The sequence below is a fragment of the Podarcis bocagei genome (assembly GCF_964188305.1).
Source record: "Podarcis bocagei genome assembly, chromosome: 5".
In the NCBI taxonomy this organism is placed as follows: Eukaryota; Metazoa; Chordata; class Lepidosauria; order Squamata; family Lacertidae; genus Podarcis; species Podarcis bocagei.
The window spans coordinates 46,011,511-46,032,813 of NC_138129.1; the positions used below are offsets into that span (position 1 = coordinate 46,011,511).

Consider the following 21,303-nt stretch of genomic DNA (forward strand, 5'->3'; position numbering starts at 1 on the left):
TTCTCTCTGTGACCAAAATATGTGCTTGGGGTAGCTCACAACAATAAAAAACAGTTAAATATATACATCCCACCCCCATGTCAAATGTCACGTGTCCCTCCAAGTGTCCCTGTTTTCCAGAGATGACCCTGATTTAGAGAAGCCATCCTGGTTTCTGATTTGATCCCAGAATGCCCCGCTTTTCCTTAGGATGCCACTATTTTCACTGCAGAAATGTTGGGGGATATGGAGCTATCTGACCCCTGAGCCATCTGAAGGCAATCCTGAATATAGTTTTTTAAAAATGTTTTTTAATGTTTTGTTATGTTTTTATATATGTTGGAAACTGGCCAGAGTGGATGGGTCAAGCCAGTAAGATGTGTGAGGTATAAATAGTAAAATTATCATTATGGAATGGAATGTCCCTATTTTCATCGGAGAAATGTTGGAGGGTATGTTTTGCTCAAACTGTTCCTATCCCCTGTCCCTAGTATATTACTGTCCATTTTGCTGCTGAGGGCAGATCCACGTGTATTTAAAACACACAACTCCCTCCCCCCAAAGGAATCTTGGGTGCTGTAGTTTGTTAATGAGCTTGAGAACTGTAGCTCTGTGACAGGGAAACTAGAACTGTCATTGTTCTGGTTATCTTTCTCTCATACGCTGTCTCTAGAAGTTAAATGTCTGAGGAGAGGTTTTCTTGTAGTTTCTATGGCACATAAATGCATATATACAACAAGGGCCGAGTTACAGCTGATGATGTCCATCTGGTTTGCCCTTGAGTCCAATATTTCTCTTTCACAAGCAGCCTGCGTGAGCACTTCTGAGCTGGATTGGGACCATGATATGAGAAGACCTTCACTCTCTCCCTCTCCCTGGCTGCAGCTCCAGCCGGAATTGGTTGTCCACAGCTGCCATTTCCATAAATAATGCCACATGTTGTTTCACATGTTGTTGCACAGCCTGCAATTTCATGCACTGTAGATGGAAGGGTATATTTCAAATTTGTGAGCCCACGCAGGGAAATTACTTATTTGAAATATAGTATGTACCTAAACCAAAGAATGATCACCCTTATGTTTTCTTAAATCAAAGCTAATTGCAGAGAAAACCCAAGTGGCAGATAGAAGGAGAGCTTTCTTTTTATAAATAAATAAATATTTTTATTTATTACAAATAATTTCCAAAAATCATATATCATACATTCTTATCTTATACAATGTTTTGGACTTCCATCAACTGCATCTGAAGATTTTCCAGTCTTTATCACTTAATCTGCATTTCATTATTTTCAGTATTACATTTACTGTAATACTCCTTCACTAATAATTCTTATCATAGTTTTCTCTGCAATATTTCGCATAGTCCTCCTTACAAAACTTCTTGCAATCCTACTAGCGTAATCTGTTGATTACAATTGCTTTTCAAATAATTCATATATTTACTCCAGCCCTCTGAGAATCTCTGATCCCGTAGGTTTTGAATCCTTCCTGTCATCTTATCCAATTCTGCATAGTCTATTAGTTTCAGATGGAAGGAGAGCTTTCATTCATGTGTAAGTTTTTTTTTGGGGGGGGGTATGTGTGTCAACAGAATAGGGTGTTTAAAGCATGCCACAGTTTTCAATCTCTGATATATTAAGGGGGTATGCAGTTAAAACCAATATAAACCCCAATGTACAAATATATAAAACGCATACAAAGAGTCAGGATCGCTTCGTAGTGCCTAGGAAAAATATGGGCCTGTATTTACCTCCACTATGGTGGGGAAGGTATTGACATAGTGATGGATAGTGATGTTGCTGCTCTTCTGTGCAATAGTACAGATGTAGACTTGAATGCAGAAGATGTGTATTCACAGCCAACCACACCTGTCTATGCCAACTCACTATGTGTTATTTCCATATCAATTTATTTATTTGCATGTTACATGTAGAACACAACAAGTTCCTGCAATAACAAAACAATAAAGTGGTTGGTTTCAATGTTTCATAAGTATTGTTACCATAGTCAAGTGAATACAAACTAATTCTGGAAGTTGAAGTAGCAGAAAGCACAATTTTATAGCTGAAAAACCACTCCAGAATTTCTGGTTGATACACTGTATCAGGGCGCATTGTTTCAATTTATAGTTCAACTTCCAGTTCACTTTAGAAAGAAGTTATTAACTTGAACAATTACATAAAAATATTTTGGCAGGGTGGATCCAGACTGTTGCGCTTGGTTCCCATTCAAATAAATGAAGTTTCGGTGAAATTGCAACTTATACTGAAAAATAAGCTATAAATTATTATAACAGGTCTTTGCCATGGATATCTACTTTGGACTGTTTTTCCGTTTGCTCTGTTATTTTCTGTGTTGCTTTTAATCATCTTTACTGTACAGTCATACCTCGGAAGTTGAACGCCTTGCGACTCAAACATTTTGGCTCCTGAACACTGCAAACCTGGAAGTGAGTGTTCCGGTTTACAAACGTTCTTTGGAACCCAAACATCCAACGTGGGTTCCGCAGCTTCCAATTGGCTGCAGGAGCTACGCCTTGGTTTTTTAACGTTTTGGAAGTCGAACGGACTTCCGGAACGGATTCCATTCAACTTCCAAGGTGCGACTGTATTCTGTATATCATCTCTGGTGTGTGTGTGTAAAATAGCTCTTCTGTCACACCTGGCAACACCTGTTCTGTCTTTATTTGCTTATAAATTCCATGAGGAATATGTTTCAGTGGTCGTTCCCTCAGATGGTAGTGGACTCTCTGTCACTGGAGGTTTTTAAGCAGAGGTTGGATGGCCACCTGTCATGGATGTTTTAGGTGAGATTCCTGCATTACTGGGGGTTGGACTACATGACCCTCATCTAGTCCACAATTCTATTATTCTATCCCTTCCTACAAGAAAGATCTAGTGTTTCCTACAGAGGATTGTATTCCAGTTAAACTCTACTCAAAGTAGACATATTGAATTGAATTGAACTGAATGCTATGGCCATTTATTTCAATGGATCTGCTCTGAATATAATATTACCATGGTTATAACCATGAATATAACCACGATACTGTCTTTCAAAAGTGACTCTTCTTCTTTTGCCTTCTTACACCTTCTTAACTAATCCACTGGGCCTTAACTAAGTTGTGGACACAGTGGAAAGTCAGGGTGTTTCCATTATGACCCTTTTGTATGCCTACGCGGTATAAGTCTATGCCAAGGAATCTAAGATGTTAACACCCGTGAGATAAAAACAGCCATACTGTTTGGGAAATTTTGGGAAGGAAGAGCAATTGAAGGAAGAGCAATTGAAATAACAGTGAAACCATATTTGATGAGGGAGTGGATGAGAATTAAAAGCATTCCTTGCATAGTTTAAAAGTCAAATGCAGTCTTGTTCTCAAAGACTGACAGCACATTTCTGTGCATGTATATGGGACTCACATGCAGATTAGTGGGTATAGGATTTCAGCTTTATTTTTTTATTGGATCACAGAAGAAAAATATATATAGTAAAACATTATATTTAGTACTGAAGAAGGGATGATACAATACCAATCAACCAGTTATAACTGGAAAGGTACCAAGGATTAATATTTACTGGAACAGATGGTGAGAAAGTAGGTGCAGTATCCAATAAATAGGTATAAGAGGAGGCAATGGAAAACTTGACTGCACAGAAACTTTCACACCTATGCCAGTGGCAAGTTTCCTACACCTCTTGCTGGCGTCGTCTTCTTAAGGCTCCTGGTGGTTGTAACAAACTCGGGATAGGGCTACTCATTCTTCTAAGTATCTCCAACTTGCCAGGAGCTGTCTCTAGGAACAAGGGCTCATCCTGACTTCCTTTTGTGCCATGTTTCTAGGCACAGATTTGGGCTTTAAAGCTCTGTGTCCAAGGAAGTTTTTGTTTATGTTTTGTCCTGGTGCTTTCCCTGGGAAAAACTGTGTTTTACCACTGAATACATTCTCCTGGTTACAGGTTACTTCTTGAATATGCTCAGCTATTACAGCCATATTTTTTTTTAAATGATATTTATTAGAGGTTTAATAGTTACAGAAAAAAGAAGAAAGAAACAATAAAAAGTTAAACAAAACAATACCTTACAATACATCAGAAATAAAAAGAAAAACAAAAAACAATACAGCAAAACAACAAGAAAAACAAAAACATTTAAAAACACATCCAATATTTCCGTATCTTTACCTTTCATTTACTTGTTTCATCGACCTCCTCACAGCTCCCTTTTTTGTATTCTAGTTCAATTAGCTATTTCAGCAAATCCTTTCCATCTTTCTCAATTTTTGTTCTATAATTTATCTTAACACAATCTAACCTTAAATTTTCCACTTTGGCCCATTAACAATCTGTTTTTGCTTAATTCTTTATAACATTTCTGCTAAAGCCATATAACTTCATTCCAGCATCCTTCTAACATTCATTACGTAATTTTGCAATATTTCTGTAAATATATTTTGAATTTTTTCCAATCTTCTTCCACCGACTCTTCTCCCTGGTCTCGGATTCTGCCAGTCATTTCCGCCAATTCCATGTAGTCCATCAGCTTCATCTGCCATTCTTCCCGGGTGGGTAGATCTTGTGTCTTCCAATGCTTTGCGATAAGTATTCTTGCTGCTGTTGTAGCATACATAAAGAAAGTTCTATCCTTCTTTGGCACCAATTGGCCGACCATGCCCAGGAGAAAGGCCTCTGGTTTCTTCAGGAAGGTATATTTAAATACCTTTTTCATTTCATTATAAATCATCTCCCAGAAATTCTTAATCCTTGGGCATGTCCACCAAAGGTGAAAGAATGTACCTTCAGTCTCATTACATTTCCAGCATTTATTATCGGGCAAATGGTAGATTTTTGCAAGCTTGACTGGTGTTATGTACCACCTGTAAATCATTTTCATTAAATTCTCTTTTAAGGCATTACATGCCGTAAACTTCATGCCTGTGGTCCATAACTGTTCCCAGTCAGCCATCATAATGTTATGTCCAACATCTTGTGCCCATTTAATCATAGCAGATTTCACAGTTTCATCCTGAGTATTCCATTTCAACAGCAAGTTATACATTCTTGACAGATTCTTAACTTTGGGGTCTAACAATTCTGTTTCCAATTTTGATTTTTCCACCTGGAAGCCTAGTTTTTTGTCCAAATTATATGCCTCCATTATTTGATAATAATGGAGCCAGTCTCGCACTCTGTTTTTTAATTTTTCAAAACTCTGCAGTTTTAATCTGTCTCGCTCTTGTTCCAGAATTTCCCAATAATTCGGCGATTTTGCCTCCATATTGAGTTTTTTCTGAGCCTTTGCTTCCATTGGTGACAGCCATCTTGGGGTTTTATTTTCTAGCAAGTCCTTATATCTTATCCAGACATTAAACAGTGCTTTTCTGACAATATGGTTTTTAAACGCTTTGTGTGCTTTAACCTTATCATACCACAGATATGCATGCCAACCAAATACATTGTTGAAACCTTCCAAATCCAACACATCAGTGTTTTCAAGAAGCATCCATTCTCTCAGCCAACAAAAAGCGGCTGATTCATAATAAAGTTTAAGGTCTGGCAGGGCAAATCCACCTCTTTCTTTAGCATCTGTTAATATCTTAAATTTTATTCGAGGCTTCTTGCCCTGCCAGACAAATCTAGAGATGTCTCTCTGCCACTTCTTGAAACAGTCCATTTTGTCCAAAATTTGCAATGTTTGAAACAGAAACAGCATCCTTGGCAATACGTTCATTTTTATCACAGCAATTCGGCCTAACAGTGATAACTTCAAGTTTGACCATATTTCTAAGTCCTTTTTCACTTCAGTCCAACATTTTTCATAGTTATCCTTAAATAAATTCACGTTCTTAGCAGTCATGTTAACCCCTAAATATTTCACTTTCTTAACCAGCATTAATCCTGTCTCCTTCTGAAACTTATCTCTCTCAATCACAGTTAGATTTTTCTCTAAAACCTTAGTTTTCATCTTGTTCAACTTAAAGCCTGCTACCTGACCAAAATCTTGAATCGATTCCAGTACTCTTTTAGTACTAGATTCTGGCTCCTGTAAAGTCAATACCAAATCATCAGCAAATGCTTTCAGTTTATACTGTTTAGCTCCCACTTGTATACCTTTAACCAATTGGTCCCTTCTAATCATATTTAGCAAAACCTCCAGGACCGATATAAAAAGCAATGGAGAGATTGGGCAACCTTGTCGTGTTCCTTTCTCAATCTTAAATTCTTCTGTCACTACGTTATTCACAATTAATTTAGCCTTCTGTTCTAAATAAATTGCACCTATACCATTTCCAAAACCTTGACCAACCCCCATCCCCTGTAAATTCTTCTTCATAAAACTCCAAGAAATGCTGTCAAAGGCTTTCTCCGCGTCCACAAATATCAGAACTGCTTTAGTATTAATCTTCACTTGTAGTTTTTCTAAGATATTAAGCTATTGCAGCCATTTGCCCCAATTCAGTGGTAAAATGTGAGTTTTCCCAGGGAAACAAAAATCCTCTGATGCAGAGCTTTAAAGTACAGGCCTATGCCTAGAAAGTGTGGTGCAAAAGGAAGTCAGGATGAGCCCTAAGTTGCACAGGAACCCCCCCCCATTCCCTTGTTTCTCCACCACAACTGGAAGAATGTACTTTGAAGACTTGGAAGCCCCAGAGAACGAGGAGCTTATTCACACTTGCCTTTTGCCCTGCTCTTTCCAGGCTCAGGTCTGTGCTTAAAAGCTCTGTGTCAAAATGTGAGGTTTTCCCCACAGAAACCCACTCTTTAGCACTCAGTTGGAGCAAATGTCAGTTTGGGTTTTCTGCAGATTGCCATTTGCTTTGGTTGAGCTTTAAAGAGCAGGTTCTCATGGGGAAAGCTCTGGGGGGAGGGGAGGGTGCTCTGATACAGCTTTAACGCATGGACCATGCCTAGAAAGAGAGGAGGAAAGCTAAGTGTGCTCAGAGTCCTTCCAGTAATGTCTCAGCCATCTGTGAGGGAACTGGAGTCAAGTATCAATGTATGTGCTACTGGCCATATGGACCTGACAGCCACCTGCTTTTTGTTTTGGTCTCCAGTCAAGAGCCTTGGAGTGCCTACACATTGCAGGCTTAAAACTGCCTTTAGGCCTTTGCTTTTTCTGAATTCAGAATGAAGCTGGTTTGGAGGGGAAACACATCAAACCACAGTGTTTTGTAAGAAACAACAGGGTGGGTATGGTGTGAGCTAAGATGTGTGCACACCGCTTCCCAAACTAGCATCAGGAGCAGACTGGATGGAGAACAAACAGGAACACACAGTCTTAGACAGTGAAATAAAGCTAACAACGTCTTTGGTGAGTGAAATGGAAGGAATTAAGCAAATATTTGACTCAGGAAATCTTTGCAGTGCAAGGTAGGGAGGAGTGTTGGGGGCTTTCTGCAATTCAGCTGAATTCTAACAGGCAGGGGGGAAGTTGGGGGGTCTTGTGCCTCAGCGTAACTACAACCACATCTCTCTCAAATAAGGGCTGGTTCATAAAGAAGATATCTGATTTCCCCGTATCCTCACTACCCCAATGGACCGCTCCATTATGTTTGCCCTGCTGCAAGCAGCTGACTCCTCTCAACACATTAACAGCACAGCCTGCAGGGAAGACTGATATTAGTCTAAACCTTTGATCCACTTCTTGGCGAAGTTTGGAGCTGGACCATTTCAGGCTCATCTGGACTGTTTATGTGTGTGCTGCTTCAAGTGGACAAGAAACCCTTTGTTCCCCAGCACTGACCTATGGACATCATAAGGTGGCTGCTGCTAGAGTTTATTTTTGTAGGTTGCCTTGTTACCTATGCATTTGGTTAGTATTATGTCTTTGAAGTTGGCTGGGCAAGCTAATGCATTCCTCCATTTACACCAGTTCATCCTAAAAGTTCTCTGTGTGTGCTTAAACCAGCTGAAAATAAGGGCTCTTAGTTTGGGAGATCTTTTTGCCTTGGAAAGTGAGGAGGAATTAAAGAACCTTTTAATGAGGGTGAAAGAGGAGAGCGCAAAATATGGTCTGAAGCTCAACATAAAAAAAACTAAGATCATGGCCACTGGGCCCATCACCTCCTGGCAAAAAAAGGGGGAAGAAATGGAGGCAGTGAGAGATTTTACTTTCTTGGGTTCCATGATTACTGCAGATGGCGACAGCAGTCACAAAATTAAAAGACACCTGCTTCTTGGGAGAAAAGCAATGACAAACCTAGACAGCATCTTAAAAAGCAGAGACATCACCTTGCCAACAAAGGTCCGTATAGTTAAAGCCATGGTTTTCCCAGTAGTGATGTATGGAAGTGAGAGCTGGGCCATAAAGAAGGCTGATCGCCGAAGAATTGATGCTTTTGAATTATGGTGCTGGAGGAGACTCTTGAGAGTCCCATGGACTGCAAGAAGATCAAACCTATCCATTCTGAAGGAAATCAACCCTGAGCGCTCACTGGAAGGCAGATCCTGAAGCTCACTGGAAGGCAGATCCTGAGGCGTGCTCTGGTCCATGGTGTCACGAAGAGTCGGACACGACTAAATGACTAAACTACAACAAAATTATTACACTGTTACACAATCAGTGCTGCCTAAAGCTGCTGTGTGTTTGGCTTGGCTTAACCAGTGGTGAGGTCCATCTGGGGTACATTCAGACATGGGGCTTCTTGTGTTAGTTTTCCAGGTTATAATGCTAGCTCATCTGTCCTGTTTTCTAACAGTGCTTTCACACTGCAGCACCTGTTGCATTATGGAACTGTGGCTTTTTGACTGATATACTGCTAGGTTGTGCTAAATTTCATTCACACCAGGAGGCATGGTGGGGTGATCAAGTTCACAAAATTGCCTCTGACCATTGCTCAGTTGGTAGAACATGAGATTCTTAATCTCAGGGTTGTGGGTTCAAGCACCATGTGGAGCATTGCAGGAAGTTAGACTAGATGACCCTCGTGGTCCCTTCCAACTCTACAGTTCTATGATTCTATTGTGCATACTACAAAGAAAGTGAACAGGAAGAAGCCTTGCTGTCTTATAATGCTATGAGCCAAACAGTTGGCACAACCCCCCCCCCATTTGAATAGAAGTGGTGTGTGATGCAAGGTGGCACTTGGCCTATTTTGAATAACCCTGGCTTTTCCTGAAATGCCATATTTGTTGTTTTGTGATATCAGAACCAGCTCTAGGAAGGGCTGGCCCACATAGATGCAATGGTATGAAGAGCTTTTCACCAGCTAAGGGAGGTGTGATATCTCTGGCCTCTCCTGGACAGAGGGTGCCTAATAGTATTTATTAATGCTCTGGTAACATCCAGGCTTGGTAACTTCCATTTCTGCTCTAACAATGGGGCTGTTCAGTTACTACCACCTGAAAATTAGGAATGCATCTCTCCTTCCTTCTCTAGGCAAAAATAAATTATTGAACTCTGCAACACCATATTTAGTTGTATCGCTCCCTCATCTGACCTACCCCTCCCTTTCCTTTTTTTCTAGGGACAGATTAGGTGTCCTGGTAGTTATTGTGTTCAAATAAATGTTATAGAGACCAATATGTTCCCCAATTTCTCTCCACAGTGAGGGTGTAGGCACAAGATTATTTAAGACTTGTAACTGAAGAATGAACAAGCTCAGTGATGTGCTAAACCTAAGTATCTGTGCAATGTTTTCCTTGCTTTAGGCCTATGAGGATAGACATGTATAGGCAAATAGCACAGAAACAATGGCATGTGATATCATAATATTCAAAACAGCTAATATTATGGACTGCAATGATAGCCCTTTAGGCCTCTGGTTTGTTTTGAAGTTTCAGTTCCAGTTTAATTTAAATTTTGAAGTCTGTTGATAGAACTGTTGAACGTTGAAATTCCATATTTAATATGTGCAAATTGGAAGTTCTTACACATGCCTTAATGTTTATGGGGGGATGAGAGAATTCTGAACCACAGCTGAACAACTGAAAAGATTTGCTCTCAAGGTGATAGCAGCACAACATCATAACTGAATTTTTAGTTAGTGATTTGGAATCCGAAATTTAAGCTTTAATTCACAGGATAAAAAAGTGTGCATTTCACTCAAAATACAGAAATGTCACAAAAATGTAGCCACCTGAGGGCAGCAAATAAGTATCACAAAACAATGCACTGAAGAAAGCTGAAATGAATTTTGGGCTAGGAGACAAATTTTTATTTACATGCAGCTAAGGCTGCCTTTTAAAATTTGTTTATTGTGCTTGTTTCATTTAAATTGGTGACAGCCAATTAAATCATACTTAGAGTAGACCCATTGAAATAAGTGGACTTAGGCTCATAGAGTTTACTTGGGTATGACTAATATTTGATATCACTGTGAAAATGTCAGATTAGAACCATTCAAGTCAAATCTACCAGCTTCTCAGATAGCAAGATACAGTACGCTTGTCATAAGTTCTGGTTCACTCTCAGTTTCTTGATTTGTGAAAAACAAAGCCGAGGACACTTTTTTCCATATAGAAATGTTATTGCAACTTCCATTTACTTTAAAAAAAGAGCTGACATGTGTATTTTTCTTTCTTTATTTATTGAATTTCTATCCTGCCCGATAACTGGAGGTCTTAGGGCAGTTCACAGAAAAGATCACAATATATAAAATCAAAATAGGAACAATGACCCAATAACTCCCCCCACCCCGCAAAAAGAGCCACATTTTAAAAGGGTATAGGATGTTGGATGTGTGGTTGAAATAATGCATTTAAAAGGTATTGGGAAAGCAAGAATTAATGTTAGTTGTGACTTATCATTATGTGCTCAGCACCAGAATCTCATCACACTGCCATATAAAGGAAAAAGCACATCTGGCCAGCATGGTGTCGTGGTTAGAATGAGACCAGGGTACAAATCCTGCCTTGGCCATTAAGCAAACTGGGTGGCCTTTTGCCAGGCATTACCTCTCAGCCTAACCTATCCACCTCTGAAGATGGTTCGTAAACTTTAGCTGGTGCAGAATTCAGTGGCAGTTTGAAGGGGAACCAAGAAAGTACAGCACTTTACAGTCCTTTGGGACTCTTTTGTGTACAGGTGAAGCACCAGAGCTCTGATAGTTCAAATTTATTTAAAGAATTCATAAAGTGAGCCCATTGTAAATGGGATATTAATAACATTGTAGGCCGGGTATTCATTTCCAACAAATAGGGGAAATGACCGCCCCTCAAAGAACTGGACGCAGCAAGAGAGATGAAGGCAGGTTTATTAAATACAGTAGGGAGGGGAATAACATTGCACGTGGATGATGAGTGCTGTAGAACACAGTTAGTACACAGTAGCCAGTTTAATGTTTTAAGTCTATCAATAAGCTAATAGAAGCAGCATGCAGACTGGCAAACACTATGGCTCAGAGCCAGAGTTCCCAGAACTGAATGGAACTGTTCCACTGGTAGGAAGGACTGAGGAGAGTCAGTTTTGCCAATTTCTCCCTCCATCCACAGCTCCCTTGAAATGTTCTTTAGAGGACTTCAGGATGTCGTTTGTGGCTGCTGGGATAATTGGCAAAAAGCTCTTCCCCCACTCCCCAGTACAGTGGTACCTTGGGCTAAGTACTTAATTCGTTCCGGAGGTCTGTTCTTAACCTGAAACTGTTCTTAACCTGAAGCACCACTTTAGCTAATGGGGCCTCCAGCTGCCGCTGCACCGCCGGAGCACAATTTCTGTTCTCATTCTGAAGCAAAGTTCTTAACCCGAGGTAATATTTCTGGGTTAGCAGAGTCTGTAACCTGAAGCGTATGTAACCCGAGGTACCACTGTACTTCCATCAGGAGCCTCCATTGGATTGCAGTTCCTCCTGTGAACAGAATAAATCCCCCAGTTTGCAGAAGGGCAACTCAGGATACAACTCTTTGAAAAGTAGTTTAGATTTTTCAAAGCCTAGAATAAAGTTTTAATGATTGGCAAATATTATAAAGTGACAAAAAAATAAAGCTTGAAAAATCTAAATTGGCTGAGAGTTAAGAAGCTGCTTTTGAAATGCAGAAGGAGCAATTTTAGTTATTAGCATGCTTAATACATACACCAAACCACTATGATAAGTACATAAAAGGCTGACAAATAATCATCAAGTGAGAGAGTTGAGGTAACAACGGTGTTTTGTTGTTTAAAACGAGGAAGAAAAGAATGGCTATTCATATGAAACAGAAAGGAAAACAAGACAGAAATATTAACAAAAAATGTATGGTTTCATTTCATATTAAAAAAAATGAAGGGATGGATTTTAAAAACAAACAACTCAGAATGATTCCCCCCGCTTCAGAATCCTCCTTGCGTGATCTCTTTTGGATGCTAGACATCCTTTGCACTCACAGGTAGCAGAAGCAGAGACTTTTCAGCTGCTCTGGCCGCTGCTTTAGCAATCGGAAAGAAAACATTTTTGTGCAGCCACAGGCTTTATGGTTTCTTTAAGCAGTTAAACAGCCTCTTCAGCAAGTGTTAAAGCAATCAAAGCTATATTCTTTTTATAACAATCAATAGCTCCATGGAGCAAAGTGCTTCAGTCACTGACCGAAAGCTGCCAGGAAATTGCACTGTGGAATTGCATGCCGTTATGCCGCATGCTAGATGAGCTGGCCTTGTTTTCTTCCCAGGCTAACTCCCGAGGCCAAATTCACACAGCCGTTTATTTTATTTTTTGAGGTAGAGACTGTACCATGTGAAAACTGGGCGTAGGGGGAGTGTTCATATGGAAATGGCTCCCTGTGGGAATACGTCAGGTTATCATATCCTAAAAATAGTTAGAAAAATTGGGAAGTCAGTTCCAACAAGAAGTAGTGTCCAGGATTGAACCTAGTCTAGTCCCCCTACCTCTGCCCCTGTCAGTCAGTGGTGTGTGGTAAAAATTTCCATAGGCTAAGAGTTAGGGCCAGAGGCACCAGCTTGCGAGGGCAATTGGTGGTGGTGGGGCAACAGCAGCATGTGAGAGCTTGATGTTGTGTGCATGAACATCACGCCTCCCTCCCTAAGCTGGGAAGATGCTTCCCTGGTTTGGGAAAGGAGGCGCCGGCCTTTAATAATATAATACTCTAATTTACCAGAAACATTTAGGGAACTATCCTAGTTCCCCTAGTCCACTAACCGCACGCCGCTGCTGTCAATGGTTGACTTGTTCCTATCATTACTTCATCCATTGTACAACTTCAAACCTGATGCAAGTGGTAAGTAGTAAGGAGACCCAAGACTTGTCCATTTCAAACTCATGAATGTGGCACAGTTACCCCTCATGGCCTCTTCATTCATCATTCATCCAGACTTCCTTTTGTGCCATGCTTCCTAGGCACAGGTCTGAGCACTCCTCCCCTGCCACTTTCCCCACGATAGCTCGGATTTTCATTTGCTCCAATTCAGCAGTAGAGAGTGGGTTTTTGCAGCAAAAGCACCTGGGGCAGGGAGAAGCACTTGGGCACAGTGCTTTATAGTGCAGACTTGTGCCTGGAAACACAGCACAAAAGGAAGTCTGGATGAGCCCTTAAAAGGTAAAGGGACCCCGGACCATTAGGTCTAGTCGTGACCGACTCTGGGGTTGCGGCGCTCATCTCGCTTTACTGGCCGAGGGAGCTGGTGTACAGCTTCCGGGTCATGTGGCCAGCATGACTAAGCCGCTTCTGGCGAACTGGAGCAGCACACGGAAACACTGTTTACCTTCCTGCGGGAGCAGTACCTATTTATCTACTTGCACTTTGACATGCTTTTGAACTGCTAGGTTGGCAGGAGCTGGGACTCAAAGCAGACACAATGAAAATAATGGACCTTGCTTAGTACCATTCATTAATTTCAAAGGGTTTACTCCGAGTCAAACTCAACTGAAGACCATCCTATGTTCTCAAGTGGGTACCTATGAGGTAAACACATAGTTTCAAACATGTGGTAAAAATCTTCCAGAGAGCTGGCTGTGGTTCCTTATTGCATCCACACATAAGAAGCTGCCTTATAGGAAATCAGCTCAGTGGTCCATTAAGCTCAGTATGGTCAAGGCTGGCTGGCAGCAGTTCTGCAGGGTTTTAGACAGGAGTCCAGTTAATGCTAGGAATTGAACCCAGATCTTTCTTCATGCAAAGCTTCTGCTTGGTCACCAAGCTCTGACTTTTCCTGCTCCCATTCCAGTGACAATTCTGTTATCTGTAGCTGTTTGGTGCAAGAGAAAGCTCTCTTTAGAAGGCCAAGGCATTGCTTGGAAAAATAACAGGCAAGTAACCAATGGCAGGAGGAAGAGTGATAGTGAGTGTTGGATATAGGAGGCCCATTGCAAAATGCTCTTATTGAAAGTTCCAGGGTGTCAGCAACCTGAGGGGGTAGGATGCTCAGTAGCATGTACTGGGGTATGCATGAGCACCAGACTTGGATGGATCTGGAGATCAAGGGGGTTGTGCCTTGAAGGGATATGGGGCTTGCCTAAGGCAAAGTAGGATCTGCACGAGGCTGAAAAAGTGCTTCATGCCATTCTCAGCTAAGAAAAAAGCCCCAAATAAAAAAAATGTGTTTATTTATTTCTTGAATTTATTTGCTGCCCTATACCTGGTGGTCTCGGGGCGCTTCACAGAACACGATCAACATAAAAACCACAATATATATAATTAAAATGGAAACAAGAAGAAAATAACAACCCCCCGCAAAAAAGCCTCACATTTTAAAAGGGCATAGGATAGCAATCAGATCAACCAAAGGCCTGGTTAAAAAGGAATGTTTTTGCCTGGCGCCTGAAGGTGTATAATGGAGGAGCCAGGTGAACTTCCCTGGGGAGAACATTCCACAGACAGGGAGCCACTGCAGAGAATGCCCATTCTCGTGTTGCCACCTTCCGGACCTCTTGAGGCCTCAGAAGATGATCTCAGAGTCTGGGTAGGTTCATATGGAACGAGGCAGTCCTTGAGGTATTGCGGTCCTGAGCCATTTAAGGCTTTATAGGTTTAAGGCTTTTACGTTAATAATACACATTTAAATACTTATTGAAATGTGGGTTTGTGTGTGGTTACTACAGGAAGGAGACAGAATGAATTTATGTGTGGGCACATGCCAAAAAAGACATGGCGTAGAAATAGATGAATTTTGTCATCCCTAGCACCCCTAGATCAAATGGTGGGTACTTTTGAAAGGAGCTGCAAAGCTTTAAGACAGGGCTGCTGAGACCAGGTACTTATAGAGAGGATTCACTGTAACATTTTCTTCTCTAGACCAGAGGTCTTTTTTTTTTAATAAAAAAAAAATAATCACATTCCAACACGCAAGGGATTTATTTTTAATCTCCCCTTTGCAGCCTATTTGAAACCTTGTTGGAGAGTGCTGGTGGCTGCTCCCCCATTGACCCAGAGACCCTGTCATTTTATACTAGATGTCTCATTTTATATCTAAAGACTGGGTACAGGGGAGACACCTTCCTATTACAGAGGTGGTAAACCTGTATCTGGGCTATATATCACTTCAGAATTCAGGTGGCAGCTGACATGACAGTGCTTTTCAATACAAACAATTCTCTGTATGGAGAAAAGGGCAGTTATCAGAGACGAGATCCAGGCTACATACATGCCATATATTTAAAGCACGTTAAAAGCATAGCTCCCCGGAAGAATCATGGGAACTAGTTTACCTCTGAAAGAGACTACAGTCTCCAGGTTTCTTTGGGGAAAATGTAGTGTGTGTACGTAACAGTCTGGTTTTCTAGGTAGACATTTATTTTATCACAGCTCAGCTTAGATACAGGCTTAACCTCAGTGTGAAGCAGACCATTTCAGTTGGCCATTCTTTGATCCACAGTCTTCCTAGTTATCTCCCACTTGGACTACTGCAATGTGCTCTGTGTGGGGCTACCTTTGAAGGTGACCCAGAAACTACATCTAATCCAGAATGTGGCAGCTAGACTGGTGACTGGGAGCGGCCGCCAAGACCACGTAACACCGATCTTGAAAGACCTACATTGGCTCCCAGTTCGTTTCTGATCACAATTCAAAGTGTTGGTGTTGACCTTTAAAGCCCTAAACGGCCTCGGCTCAGTATACCTGAAGGAGCGTCTCCACCTCCATCATTCTGCCCGGACACTGAGGTCCAGCTCCGAGGGCCTTCTGGTGGTTCCCTCGTGTGATTACAGGGAACCAGGCAGAGGGCCTTCTCGATAGTGGCACCCGCCCTGTGGAACGCCCTCCCATCAGATGTCAAAGAGATAAACAACTACCTGACATTTAGAAAACATCTGAAGGCAGCCCTGTTCAGGCAAGTTTTTAATGTGTGACATTTTGATGTATTTTTAATCTTTGTTGGAAACCACCCAGAGTGGCTGGGGAAACCCAGCCAGATGGGTAGGGTACAAATAATAAATTATTATTATTATTATTATTATTATTATTATTATTATTATTATTATTATTATTATTTATTATTCCTGAATGACATGGTAGAACCCCTACAGTATATTTTGAAGGGAAGGCTGGGCAAGCAAATGGCTCCTTCCCAAATAATAATCTCCTTTTTGTACTTGAAACTAAAAGGGCAGCCATTCAGGGGTTTTCCTTGCCCGTGCCAATTAATTTAAATGACTGCAATTTTTTTTTTTTAAATGAACTCATTGTCTAACCAGCGAAAGCCCACACCCCTCAGATAGTAAACTCCTTTAGCTAACTTCTTGCTGGGCACAAGCGTTGGATCACAGATTCTTATTCCATATAGATCAGTGAAGAATAATTAGCACCCATTTGTTTAATCCCTAATGTATGTTAGATCTTACACTGCATGTATTAGCATGCACAAAAAGGAGCAGAGACTCCTACCTAGGGATGGAGAAATTCAGTTTTGTGTGCATTTTAATGAGAAACTACCTAATTCGCACTTCTTGAACTAATACGTGGACCAAACACAGCTATCCTGAAATCTGTACTTCTCCGAATTTTGCAATGCAGTTCTTCAACCAGTATGTGCAAAAAATGCATGCATTCAGGGAAAGAGTGATAAAAAAATGAAAATATTAATGAAAATAATACACAAAAATTCATTAGAGGTAGGGGAATTGTTTGCAAAAAAGTGCACATTAAGCAAAATGGCATTGAAAATGTGTTGATTAAGAGACACTCGCACCAAATTGCTACTGAATTCTCAGGAGGATTTTTTTTAAAAAAAATCACAAATAGCTGCAGAAATGTGAAGAACTGAATTTCAAGATTGCTAAATTAAAAAGCTGAGAGAAATCTAAATTGACAGATTCGTTCCTCCCTACCCTCTCTCCATGTTTTATTACAAGCAAGGGCAACTGACGAGTAAGTGGATAGGACAGATGAGTACATCATGCTGTACCATTAATCCATGTTTAGTGGTTTTGCACATTCACCATGAATCTGGTCAGCTGAGCACCCAACCTCCATGGGCATTAGAACATTCGCTTGTTGAATGTAGTATACTGTTTAGGGGAAAGGTTTGTTTTTTGAGGGGTGTGATGATACAGCTGTGGTAAAGGACATACTGGATATCAATCACAACATCCCATAAGCACTTACGTCATAATTACACTGGCTTCTGTTTTCCCATCCTTCAAAATCAGACCATAATGCTGAAAATTTTGCTGATACCTGTCCAGATCCTAAAACACAACACACTGAAGACCCTGCCACTGGCTGTACAAAAAATTGCCCTCCTTATTCCTACTCACCCATTCGAACTATTTGTAAGTAGCACTTGTTTGCGACAAGGCACCAAGTTCAAATCCAATACCTCCCTCTGGTGGCCGATGAGAGAGAAATGCCGGATTGAAAGTGAAAACACCGGCCAGATTTTTCCAAGATAAAATGCCAGCGGGTAAATTAGTGGGGAGAGAAGCTTTGTCTGTCCAGGAGACTACAAACCCACCAGTCACGAGTGTGAGAAGCTGGATTAGTGGCCCGGTTTTAGAGAACTACTTGGAAAGAAACTGCAGGTGATGAAGAAGAGGAAGTGAATTCTACAGTGAAAGCAAAGGGCTTGGGGAGGGAATAGCTGCAGTCTAGAGTCTTGTGTGAGGGGAAATTTCCTTTGTGGAACTTCTTGACTCCATGCTCACCTTGAGAAGGCCTGTGTGGCACTTGTCACTCTCGTTTCCTACTGCATAAGTTCCTACCTCCCCAGTACAAGTGAGGGGGGATGATGGGAAGAAAGGGAAAATTGGGTTCAGCTGTGCTGAGCGGATCAGCTGCAAAGGCCCAGCAGATGATACCCCTGGGTAAAGATTTACTGCAACACTGACATCAGTAGTGGGTCAGATTGGTCCAGGAACCCAGGCAGGAAGGGCAGATGTAGCCTGTACAGAATTAGAGAAGGTCTATGAGTTGGGCATACTAAGAGGCCAGCAAGACAGATGACTTAAATGGTCTTTAATAAAGGACTATTTTATTGAAAGGCAATTTATTTGGGACTAAGGTGATTGTAATGGAATGGTGCCAGAGCTCTTTGGCCAAGGGGTAGGAATTGCTATAGGAATGGAGGCCTTTAATCTAGCATCAAGATAAAGGGAAGCATGACTCATCAAGGCAACTGTAGTGGAGGAATCATAGAATCATAGAGTTGGAAGGGACCCCGAGGGTCATCTAGTCAACCCCCTGCAATGCAGGAATCTCTGCTAAAGCATCCATGACAGATGGCCATCCAACTTCTGCTTAAAAACACAGTAGAAACCTTTCCCCACTCCTGTCCCCAATTTGAAAGGAGCAACATCTCTGACCAAGACGGTTGAGGATTTCTTGACTGCAACACAGAGTGGATATTTACAGAGCAAGATATTTACAGTGTGATTTGATGGTGTGGGAAGTCAAGCAGTCAAGTTGGCCTGGGGCAGTAATAGCGGTGGGAAATCAATCTGCTTTGACAGTCATCATCAGGTGCTGGCTATCAAGCAAATAAGCAAAGTGATGAGGCTAGTTGGGGTGGTGGGGGCCAGGTAATGCCCAAGCAACCTGGTTGTGTAAGAGCAGCCAATAGGTCCATTTGATGCTTGCTCCCACCAGCAGTACATTCTCACCAGTATGTGCTGCTTTGTGAACTCCTCTCAGTCTTCTAGCACAAGATCACATCTGGTATTTGATCCAGAGACAGCTTGCATGGGTTGCTTGTGCAACCCAGTTGATCTTTGCGTATGTGGCTGGAGGATGACAAAATGCTCCATGATGTGTATCTTTTTCTGTCTGTGATCAACTGGTTAGAGAGTTGCCTGGTAGTGTGTGCTGGGTGGACTTCAGATCTGCCAGATACTCTCTTTTGCCATTTACATAGTTGTTGGACCAGGCATACAAAAGATGAGTTTGGTCTTAATTCTGCCATTCACTTGGTCAGTTTGAATTTACATTTCTCATTCCACTACCCTATATCATAAGTTACCAGTGGTGCAGTTAGATAATTTCAGATTCTGGACATAATGGCCTTCTGTCCCTCTGCCCATCTTAGATGGTAATGTATATTACTTTATATTCTGGGGGACTCTTCTGATCATTCATTGGAGTGTGGCCCTGGACCTCTGCCCACCACAAAGTCCTGTCTTGAAGGCATTACTGAGCTACTAGCAGATGTTCCTATAAGAGTGCAGTCATCGCTTCCATTATTATTTGCCCTAATAACCCTAGTTCCTTACTCTCACTGCCAAAATGGCCTTTCTCCCAAAACACATCTTGATTTTTTGCTCCAGGAAGGCTTGAGGCTTTGTTAAACATGCCTCCTCCCAAACAAGCCTACTGCATGTTCTTCTATCCTTCTCAGCATCAGTCAGTTAAAACTATGTTTATTTGTTGTTGTTGTTTTGTGGTGCATGTGCGCGTATGCACAGGGGCTCAAACACAAGCATACAGGGACTCCAGAGACTCGTGGCTATTGTGCTTTGGAGAATCTCATATCCAGGAGTGCTGCAGCATCTTTTTGTGTCCTTCAGATAGTATGTGTGGTGTGGAAGAGAACATTACTAGTGCATGAATTTACTCCTTTCATGCCTGACTGATGCAGGGGATTTTATTGCTGTGTGTTAGCTTCAGTGTGCTTTTCTTCTTGCACTTTTCTTCTGGGAGTGCTTAGGATTCAGACTGCTAAATTTATATTATATTGACTGAAGCTGGCCACCAGTATGGGAAGGCTCATTGGATTACCGTATTAGTGGAGAAAGTGCACAAGCGTGGCTACCAAATATACTACCATTATCCTTTTGAAAGGGGGCAAGATTTAGAGTCACATCCCAGAGTAATTCACATAGGAACCTGTCTTACATTATGTCAGGTTATTTGTCCACCTAGCCTAGTATTGTCTCCTGACTGGCAGCAGTTCTCCAGAGATGTATCCCCCATCTCTTGCCTGATCCTCTTAGCTGGAAGTAGCAGGGACTGAACTTGGGACCACATGCTCCAGCATGGAGCTACAGGCCTCCTTCTAAATCTGTATACAAGACAGATGTGTGCATTTTGCTGCTATTGTCCTATTTTTTTTAAAAAAAATATTTTCCCTTTTTGTGTCTATCTTATTGTGCAGTTAGAGCTGGGCTGTTTTTCCGTACAGCAAAATTGAAGGACACATGGAATATTTGCTTTCAAGATGTGCATTTGATGCAGCAGAAAATGCCACCGTTCAAATAGTTCCTAATGGTGGTGTTGGGGGCATAAATTTTAGCTTTTGGCACAAAGAGAAAAGTCAGGGCAGGCCCACCCATGAGATGAGGTGAGACAACTACCTTGGGCGGCAGGATCCACAGGGGCAGCAGATCTGGCCCCCATGGAACTCATCACCCACTTTTGCTGTGGGGGTGGCAACAGCTGCAGCATGCTCCTTGGAGGCTGGATCTGCCTCTTTAGCAGCCCCCCCCCCACCCGCCCAAATGCTGCATGTACAGCAGCCTCTTGGCAAATAGGAGGCACTGCTGATTTCCCCCCACCCCTAAGGAGGAAATGGCCCCTTGGACTCTGCACCTGCCCAGCAAGATTCAGAGTGTGACGGCCTTTGATTCTCACTTCAGCCATTGGGCAAGGCTGATTGGATTCCTCCTCCACTTCTGGGGCAGTGGAGAGCATAGCACTGTGAAGGAAGTTACCAATACAAACATAAGAGGAATAAAGATTAGAATACTTCAATATTACTATCTTTATGCAGCACAGAAAAATGGCAGGATGTGGCAGAGACGAAGCATGTATCCCCTGGGGGCAGGAAGGTAGGAATTAATGTAAGCCTTGACAAGCCACCAGGGCAGGTGAGACAGGAGGTGGGACCATAAGGTGTGCAGATGTTCCAGGATATGAGGAGCTGGTAGGTGGTCTTAAAACTATTGTTTGTTTGCACCATAAAAGTCAGGCTGGCCTTAAGTAGTTTGGACCTCTAGGCATGGGGGTTAATTTTCCATCCAGCAGAGAG

The 21,303-nt window shown here is 41.7% G+C and overlaps 1 long non-coding RNA gene across 1 annotated transcript in view; it reads left to right on the forward strand.

Moving 5' to 3' along the window:
• The window catches only part of LOC308587948, a 56,225-nt gene that overhangs the window by 15,878 nt on the left and 19,044 nt on the right, over positions 1 to 21,303 (forward strand). The window lies entirely within an intron of this gene.